The following is a 10,905-nucleotide window of genomic DNA, read 5'->3' as shown; positions in this document are numbered from 1 at the left end:
ATAGATTTTGTGACTCCAAATTGGTCGTGCAGTATAAATTTGTAGCCAATTAAGTAGATGAGTAATTTCATTGTGAATATCATATATCTACATTTATATTTACTATGCTTGCAGGAAATTTGATTGGGATATCATCACATTCCTTCGAGAAAAAAAAACGGTGGAGACAAACTTCTTTAGGACTATCTACTCTGGTTATTCAGTGCTAACTTCATTTTGGTTTCGGTATTTCCTAAGAGAATCAGAATGTGGTGCTGCTTGCTATATGTTCTATGTATTGTATGACAACGGTGTAGGACATTAAATATCCTACAGACTTAGCAACCACCTACAACCACTATGGGTCCAACTATGCACCCTCCCCTCTCCTCCCCTATTTTGGTCCCACTTAACGCATTTCACACTTTTTTCTCTTACGTAGAAGGGAGCACTGAAACCCGTTGCATGTTCGCTCGAAGCGAGTGGGTAATCCACTCGAGGAGTTGGAAAGGGCAAGAGGTCGAGACCCACCCCTCAGAGGACCACAGGGTAAACAGAGGACACTGCGTACAGACTGGTACTCCCCCGCACAGTATCAACACACCCGGTAAATCCTTAGCATATTTAACAACAAACAGACATGACAACTTTTCATAATCGGGAGAAAAAGGTATTATCAGCCTACTGTTTATCCCTGCTCCAGCTAGTGCTGAAAATTTTATTCCGGTGTGAAACGACTACATGATGAGGCAAAGCGGGAAACATGTTACTAAATGGGTCTACAGAAATTAATAGCAGGCTACTCACAATTAAAATTTTACGGTGTACTGCGTGAGTATGAGAATTCTGAAGTTGCACCTAAATAATCAATGTCACGTTTCACTTGGGAAATGAATGACTTTGCAGAGATTCTGCGGTTGTTGTCGTAATTTTTGTGGTCACTCCTCTAACTGTTGTGATGTGACTAACCATAATTTCCTCTCGCAAAGAACACTCACATGCTACGTCGTTAGTTTTTCGATGTATATATAATATGAGACGCCTCGCTTGTTCACCACAGATTACTTTTAACACTTAAACACTAGAACCACCAACAGGACAGTTTTGTCCCACAGTAAAATTTTAACCTCTTCCCCATTCTAATAATTTAGTAAGGTGAAAGAGGGTTCGTGGCTTCAATATTTCTTAGCCTCGTTCATTTTGAATTAAAAGTCAATGCTGTCAGATGCATAGTTTTCGAGAAAAAATAATAAGTACCTAAAACGCCTTTGTGATGTTTTTGTTCCATTGAATAAACTACGAACTACCGATTTCTACACTTTGTTAGTAGCCCATATTGTGTCTGCTGCTGCAATGCACGTACGAGACTGTAGGTGTGACAACTTTCACACGTGGCAAAAGGCAGTGTAAATCAGGAAAAAGACTCTTTTTCAGTAGTCTGATTGTTAGTGCAGAGGCGGGAGCTCCTCATGGAACACTTCTTACTGATATTAGAATGAATGGAAGTCGAAGGCAGAAAACGTTCTTTGGAAATTTCTGGTCCTTCTTCCTACACGAAAGGGAATGTTGACAAACTTTCCCTTACATATTTGGTGTTTCTTTATTGACAGATTTATTCTCAAACACATTCGAAAAAGCACTGAAACAGGCACGAAGTGTGTTGGGAGATGAAGAACGGTCACTACCGTTAGAAGTGCGTGATGTATTTCTTGCTATTCTTTGTGTGAGGGGTGCAATTTAATACAATGGAATAAAAGTGGAGCTTCTTTGGTGACAGAAATGCGGAATGCAATTTTAAAAATCTGTTATGTCAAGTCATCGCTTCACGAAAATTACGAGCATACTCATTCTCGCAGCATGTACAGTCCTGGTCCATACATTTGTATCGATGAGCAGCTGCTTCCGTCAGAGTAAAGGTGTCGGACCACTCAGTTCATGGGTACAAAACGTGATTACTATGAACAGATATAGTGGATTTCTAGTAGGTACTAATTTTCTTTAATATGTCTTGGTAAAGATGAAACTCACCCCGGCAGTGTACTTCTTACTGAGTTCGTTGCGTGAAAAACTTTTAGGTCCATACCTAAATATAACAGGGAATGTAACGTGTGACAAAGTCATCACCTTAATTACATTAGCAAGACATCTGGAAATTGAGCAGATATGCGTGCTTGGTACAGTAAATGAAACTAGAACGAAAGCGCCCGAGCAAGGACCGATAAAGTATTTAAACTGTCTAGAACGATGATACAACTCTCGCACTGCATCGAGGAAAGCCGGGAAGGTACGCAATAATTCTCAGTTCCTTGCATCCAAAAGTACAAAATTGGATCTGACACGAAATCAAAGAGCGACACAATGGCATACTACAATGAAACTAAGTATGCAGTAGACGTTGTTGACCAGATGGCCCGAAAGTGCAATCAACGCTCAGGAAGCAGGCATTAATGCCTGGATAATCAACAGAAAAGTAACAAAGAAGATGATATTGCCTTGTCAAGGTCGCTGAGGAACTTACCGTAGATTATACAGTTATAAAGAAACCGGAGACAGAGCTCTAGGTATTCACACTGAATCAGTGGGTGGCATGGCACCGCTAGGTATGAAAACCTTGCAAACAAGGGAAAATTTTAGATAAATAAGCGTCGTTTGACTAACCAGTTTGCAAGAATCGTATATTTATAGTGTCCTATGTCTGTGCAGATAACAAAGTGCAGTCTACAAACAATGATGATCTGTAGGTATCTAAGAGGAACGTATTTCCTTTCTCAGACTTTCATGTTTCAGATGCCAAAGAATATCCGTTGTGCAAAGTGTATGTGTCTGAGGGCAGTCAGATCGCGCAATAAAATTATTTCTTCAGGGCTTTATTAATATTTTAAAGAGGGTATCGTTAATCGGAGAGTTTAGAGAGTAAGTTTAACGTCCACCGCCACAAATACTACTTTACTTCATCCACAGACACCATACAAACTTAAGCGCAGAACTACCTTTTTGGTGACTAAACTTTATCTAAAACCAAATTTCATCATGTAACAGAGAATTTTCTCTACCATTCTTCTGTATTCTCAAGGCCAGCAGCTTTGATGCATAAGTAGTCAAGCTGGTTGACCACTGGTTCTCGCATTTGTCTGCCCTTGCAACTTTTTGGCTTGTGTAAATGACTGTCCGATGCAGAGAGCGTAGAATAGTACTACTCGTACGCTTCCGACCGCAGATCAAGATCCTCTTCAGATTAAGTTAGGTAAATACTGTGTATTGACATCGTTTCGATTCGTGTTTTATATCAATGACCTAGCATACATAAAGTTCATAATGTCAAATATTTTAGCAGGTACCTATAATGAAATACTGCAAGAAAAATTTTCACTGTTATATATCAATGATGTTTCAAGATGGGCAAAGACTGGTAACTTATTTACAATATAGTAAGCTATGACTACAACATAATTCTCAACGAGACACAACACGAATGAGTCAACTCTTACGAGTACTTTGGTGTAACAGGTAGAACGCTCACACATACTCAGTCGTAGGTAATGCAAATAACAGACTTCAGGCCATTAGTTGGATTTGGAAGAATGCAGACTCTGAAGAGAGAAGATTGCTTGTGCAAGAGACCCGATACTGTTGAGGTGCAAGGCTGTCATACCAAATGGGAATAAGAGAGACGATTGAGCTTTCTCAGAGAAGCCGTAAAAGATCATAGATGCGTGACAAGTGTTGGGCAGACAGCCAAACCTGAAAATGCCGCGATTCTACTTGTAAAAGCTCCAAGCGAGCCGCTACATGGCTTACAGTCATATACTCAAAACACACCTGGGTACCCTTCCGACACTCAGGGATGATCAGTATAAGATTTATTATTCCGAATTAAGTTATATCACCACTATTAGTACAGTCTGCAAGTGTGAATACGGGTCGTCTGCTGACGTATGCGTAGGCTGTCTGCTGAGGCTCGTCAGCAGCTCGTGGTCGTGCGGTAGCGTTCTCGCTTCCCACGCCCGGGTTCCCGGGTTCGGTTCCCGGCGCGGTCACGGATTTTCTCTGCCTCGTGATAACTGGGTGTTGTGTGATGTCCTTAGGATAGTTAGGTTTAAGTAGTTCTAAGTTCTAGGGGACTGATGACCATAGATGTTAAGTCCCATAGTGCTCAGAGCCATTTGAACCATATTTTACTGAGGGTCTGTGAATGTGGAGATGAAGTTTACCCAACCACTGTATTAAGTAGAATGCGACGCTCTGCGTGATGGCACCTACAGTCTTCTTAGTTAGGAGAGATAGTCAGGTTGGATAAAATTGCTATTTTTATTTTGTATTACTGATCATGGGACAGCATGTAATACAGTCGCACTATTAAGTAAAGTGAGTGATTAAGGAGTATTTTCACGAGTTTTAGGAAATAATTTTTTTTCTTATATAAAATTCTTAACTTGGTTTTATCACAGCAACGCCATATTTCCGTTACCATTCCAATTAAGTTACTCAGACTTCAACTTAAAATTAATCAATAAGCAAAAATGTTGTGTAGTGATGTTTGCTCATACGAACGGTCGTAGGCGTCTCTCACAAAAGACACAGGTGCCATTTTCAAATTGAGGATCGCTGCCAAGGCTTTGCGGAAAGCAAGCATCATACAAACTCTCCCACGAGAAGGTACAAATTTTCAAGAATCAGGAATATTGGAATATCTTTTAGAGTCCGAAGTACGGCTCCCAGTGAACAGTTAACAGAAAATCCTCAAAGACATGCTGGAACAGGGTGAGTAGTAGGAAGAGTAGCCACTTCACAGGTCGCCTGGTGCTACGCACTCACACATTTCGGTAGACTCTAATGCTTGCATAGGCGCGGTGTCGAGTTACAATTTGAGGGCACTATAGTGCACTCTGTGGTGTCAGGGCAGTGTCGGAGAGTGTAGACTCGAACACGTATTCTGCAGTTCGCCGGCACGATAGTTTCACGTGGCTTCAATGAAACAGAAATCGCATGCGTGAAGCTATTTGGCGTGATTGTGAGGACAATAATCCATCGGCATGTTAGCAGTAGCAAGACGGACTTCACCGCTCCATGATTTCATACGGCCTCAGTAAGTTGAGAAAGAAAGTTGAGTTAGTAAATAAGTTGTAGCGTCGAAAGTGATCAGGTGAGTAAAGGACTATTAAGTAAAGTCAGATATGTATAATGCAGGAGTACATCTTATTGTACAGGTGGACGAGGTGACAATTAAATACAAGGAGACATCTACGAAAAGGTAACACAGTAGTCAGTTCACACTATGTACACTTACTAAATGAGTTATGCATATTACAGGTTCTTCTGTGCGGCTGAGTCATGTACAGATTATAGTAATGTTCAAGACTGTAATAAATAGCCTTGAATACCGATTTGTCTCAGAGATACTTTTCTACTGTTACTGCTAGATATCGGTAGCCTGTGACAGACTTATCTGTAGCGTAGCTCGAAGTCTAGGTTTGTTTGTAAGGTGATAACCTGGTTGTGAGTTGGAGACGCCAGCGTAGCCTAATGTTTATGTTGGTGCCGTATTTCACGCACTTTTTCAATATTTAAAATACTTCTAGCCATAAAAAAGAAAAGGATACCGTAAATTCAGAAAAAATATGTTAGCTAGTGGAAAAGTCTTCTCCGAGTATTTGTTGAGATTTATGAATACTTATCGCGCATAAAACTTGAGAAGGTCAACAGAGTCCACCGCGTGTTTCTTACCTGACTCTTGTTTCACCTTGTAGGTGCACAACGAGAGCAGAGTGGACCAATGTGTTGCTCTCAGACCCCCCCCCCCCCCTTACTCCCTCCCTCACCAAACCCAGTGGCTGCTGATAGGGCCACAGGCTTCTCCGCCGGCATGCCGGGCTGAGTGCAGCCGCCGCCCTACAGAAGGCGGGCTATTTAGTGCAGCACGCTGTCGGCTCCTGCAGGCCCCTCTTGTTCTGTGCTCTCTGCTTGCGGCACTCACAGCTCCCACCCGTCGGTTGTGCGGCAGCGCACCTGAGTATGTCCGCAACATCATATAGGTTAGGGGCAGGAATATGACTTTGATACTGTTTTCTTGAGATTAAATAAGGCAGAAGGGATGGATAACATCACAACGACAGTTCTACTCTACTGGCCATTAAAATTGATACACTAAGGAGAAATGCAAATAATAAACGGGTATTCATTGGACAAATATATTATACCATAATTGACATGTGATTACATTTTCAAGCCATTTGGGTGCATAGATCATGAGACATCTGTACCCAGAGCAACCACCTCTGGCTGTAATGGCGGCCTTGATACGCCTGGGCGTTCAGTCAAACAGAGCTTGGATGGCGTGTACAGGTACAGCCGCCCATGCAGATTCAACACGATACCACTGTTCGTCAAGAGAAGTGAATGGCGTACTGTAACGAGTCAGTTGTTCGGCCAACATTGACCAGACGTTTTCAATTGGTGAGAGATCTGGAGAATGTGCTGGCCAGGGCAGCAGTCGAAAATTTTCTGTATCCAGAAAGGCCCGTACAGGACCTGCAACATGCGGTCGTGCATTATCCTCCTGAAATGAAGGGTAGAGCCACGGGTCGTAACACATTTGATATGTAACGTCCACTGTTCAAAGTGCCGTCAATGCGAACAAGAGGTGACCGAGACGTGTAACCAATGGCACCCCATACCATCACGTCGGGAGATACGCCAGTATGGCGATGACAAATGCACGCTTCCAATGTGCGTTCACAGCAATGTCGCCAAACACGGATGCGACCATCATGATGCTGTAAACAGAAAAAATGACGTTTTGCCATTCGTGCACCCAGGTTCGTCGTTGAGTACACCATCGCAGGCGCACCTGTCTGTGATGCAGCGTCAAGCGTAATCGCAGCGATGGTCTCCGAGCTCATAGTCCATGCTTTTGCAAACGTCGTCAAACTGTTCGTGCAGATGGTAGTTGTCTTGCAAACGTCCCCATCTTCTGACTCAGGGATCGAGACGTGGCTGCACGATCCGTTACAGCCATGCGGATAAGATGCCTGTCATCTGGACTGCTAATGATACGAGGCCGTTGTGATCCGGCACGGCGTTCCGTATTACGCTCCTGAACCCACCGATTCCATATTCTGCTAAGAATCATTGGATCTCGACCAACGCGAGCAGCAAAGTCGCGATACGATAAACCGCAATCGCGATAGGCTACAATCCGGACTTTATCACAGTCGGAAACGTGATTGTACGCATTTCTCCTCGTTGCACGAGGCATCACAACAACGTTTTACCAGGGAACGCCGGTCAACTGCTGTTTGTGTATGAGAAATCGGTTGGAGACTTTCCTCATGGGATCATGTTGTAGCTGTCGCCACCGCCGCCAACCTTGTGTGAATGAGCTGGAAAGCTAATCATTTGCCTATCTAAGCATCTTCTTCCTGTCGGTTAAATTTCGCGTCTGCAGCACGTCATCTTCGTGGTGTAGCAATTTTAATGGCCAGTAGTGTAAAACCATTGTGGGAAGTGGCAAACAAACCGCTACACAACGTCCATCTTTATACAGATGTTTGCGGGACCTCGGCTATTCAGTACAGAATGTCGAATGAAAAAACCTTTCAGCCGTCTAAATTTCCAAATGTTGTTTTACTCAGCAAGCAGTTTCGGCGATATAGGCGGCATCATCTGCCCCCTGTCCGACGTAGGAAGATTCCATTCTCTGGTCCGGTCAAAATAGGGGCCAACATTCAGTGAGTGGTACCCGTGAATTTTTGACATAGCGATCCCTTCGATCGTCCCTTGCCGAGTCGGACAATGGGCTTGAAGATTCCGTAATATATCGGCGAAACTGGTTGCCCAATTTAAAAAAAGAATGGAAATTCACACCGCTGAAAGGCGTTTTGATTCGGTGTGTAGGTGCTATGAAACCTACACTCACGCTTAGGGAAAAATTCCATTCATTATGTTTCGAAGCAAGGGAAAGTAAGTATGAGATCTATCGCATAATCAACTTAACAGCTCATTTATCCAAGTTGCTGGCAAGAATATTACAGAGAAGATTGGAAACGAAAATCAAACAGCTGTTAAATGACGACCAGTTTTCTTTGGGGAAGGTAAAGGCACCAGAGAGGAAATTCTGACGTTGCGGTTCATTATGGAAACAAAGGGAAGATGAGGGCAGGTTCGTACGACCTCCTCCCGAAAAAAAAAAAAAAAAAAAAATCGACAAAGTAAAATGGAGCAAAATGTTCGAATCTGAGAAAAATGACAGAAAGCTATAGGGAAATACGAGTAACATCCAACATGTGCAAGTAACAAGATGAAACGATAAGATGCGAAGACCAAGAACGAAGTGCTCGGATTAAATAATGGGTGATACAGGAGTGCAGTCCTTCGCTTTTGCCATTCCGTTTATACATTGAAGAAGCAATCAAGGAAATAAAACAAAGGTTTAAGATAGAGATTAAAATTTATGGCGAAAAATATCATTGATAAAAATTGCTGATCGCATTGCTTTCGTCAGTGAAACTGAAAAAGGATTACGAGATCTGTTGAACAGAATGAACCATCTAATGAGTACAGAAAATGGATTGATGGTAAACAGTAGTGATAAATATCAGAAATGAGAACAGTGAGAATCTTAATATCAAAACTAATGATCATGAAGTGGACCATGCTAAAGAATTGTGCTACTTTGGAAGCAACATGACCTATGACGGACGAGGCAAGAAGTGTATAAAAAGCAGACTAGAGCTGGCACAAATGTCACTCCTGGCGAAAAGAAGTCTATTACTATCAGGCACATGCCCTTATGTGACGAATAAATTCCTGAAAATGTACTTTGGATCACCAAATTGGATGATAGTAAATCATGGGCTGCAGTAAAATGGGAGAAGATGAGAATGGAATCGTTTCACGTATAGTGCTACAGAATAATATTGAAATTTTGGTTGAGTGATAAGGAATGAGGAGGTTCTCAGAATCGCCGCAGGAAGGAGCGTATGGAACTGACATGAAGAAGGGACAGAATGATAGGGCATCTGTAAATATCAGGGAATAATTTCCGTGGCGCTTGACCGTGTATCAGAGACTAAAAAATGTAGACGAAAACAGAGATTGAACTGTGTTCAACAAATAATTGAACACCTTGGGTGGAAACGCTACTCTGAAGTAAATAATTGGAACATGCTTTACCCAATACAGTGTATACAGTGTTATGGACATTCACAACAAATACTTTGGGGCTATGAGAATACCCATGATATCGTTGAGACGGCACATCAGCTGAATTCTTCCTTTAACGTATGGGTATATCTCACTGGTGATAAGCTGACGTCGCCACGTGTCTTAACTGGCAGACTTATTGGTCCGTTGTTCATTTCCTGTGACACGAGCTACTATAATATTTGGATGATGATCTTAATGGTGGCAGATACATGCATGATAGTGCACCAGCTCGCTTTCATGTAGCACGAATCTTCGTCAATATGTTTACGGGTATCGTCAATACCATGGCCTCCCAGGACCACTGACTTGAACTCGTTGTGTGCGAATACTTAAATGAGTCTTGCTGACAGCGTCGACAAACTCTGGAAACGCATTCTGAATAGGTTTTCAGTGTGTTGGGAACAAACCAGCGTTTCTCAACATTTTTTGTGTTTTTTTTTGTTTTGGTTTTAGGGCGCAAAACTGCTATGGTCATTAGCGCCCGGTCTGTGACTTAGGAAGAGGTAAAAAACGCAAATAGAAACCAGCAGCAATGGGAACGAAACCCAAAAAATTGGAGAAACTAAAAGGAGAAGGAAAGCTTAAAAAACCACTACAGAAAGGGGTTGGTTGTCCCCAGAAAGAGCTTCAAATGGCTGACGTCATCTTACTGGCACTAATAAACTCGAGAACGTGATCGGCTGAGCGCGTGTCATCTGCTAAAATGGACGATATTTCAGGTGACAGCTGTAGACGGGCGCATAACGGAGCAAAATATGGGCACTCAAGTAAAAGGTGTCTTACCTTCCACAGCTGAGAGCAGTGGGGGCAGAGTGGGGGAGGATCAACGCTTAAAAGATGTCGATGGCTAAAAAGACAGTGCTCTATCCAGAGTCTAGTTAAAATTACCTCCTCCCGACGACGAGTTCGGGAGGAAGAGGTCCAAGCACAGGGAAGAGCTTTCACGTCCCGCAATTTATTATGGGGAAGTGTCGACCAATGTGCGTACCATAAAAGAACAACACGACGACATAAAACACTCCGTAGGGAATCGTGCGAATAGCTGGCCGAAGAAGAGAGACTGCGGCCCCGGCCGCTATATCGGCCGCCTCATTTCCACAGGTACCAACGTGTCCTGGGATCCAGAGGAACACCACCGAGACGCCCCCCAAGTGGAGCAAGCGTAGGCAATCCTGAATCCGGTGGACCAGGGCGTGGACAGGGTAGAGAGCTTGGACACTGAGGAGAGAGCTGAGAGAATCTGAACAGATAACGTACTGTATCCGCTGATGGCGACGGATGTATTGGACAGCCTGGCGAACAGCGTAAAGCTCCGCAATATAAACCGAACACTGGTCGGGAAGCCGAAATCGATTTGGGGTGTCGCCAACAATATAGGCACTCCCTACACCAAACGATGACTTTGAGCCATCAGTGTAAATAAATGAGGCTTCCTTCATTTGTGCACATAGACCAGAAAATGCCCGACGATAATCAAGTGAAGGGGTACCATCCTTGGGAAACTGACAAAGGTCACGGAGCAGGCAGGTCCGGGGCCGGAGCCAAGGCGGTGCTGTACCCCAAGTTGTCAAGAAAGCTTTAGGAAAGCGGAAGGAAAGGGAATGGAGCGGTTGACGGAAGCGGACTCCCGGTGGTACTAGGGAGGAAGGGCGGCCTGCATACCCTAAATCCAAGGAGTCGTCGAAAAAAATGTCATGGGCCGGATTAGCAAACATGGAAGAC

The sequence above is a fragment of the Schistocerca piceifrons genome, chromosome 6 (assembly GCF_021461385.2).
Source record: "Schistocerca piceifrons isolate TAMUIC-IGC-003096 chromosome 6, iqSchPice1.1, whole genome shotgun sequence".
In the NCBI taxonomy this organism is placed as follows: domain Eukaryota; kingdom Metazoa; phylum Arthropoda; class Insecta; order Orthoptera; family Acrididae; genus Schistocerca; species Schistocerca piceifrons.
This window is presented reverse-complemented; position numbering follows the sequence as displayed.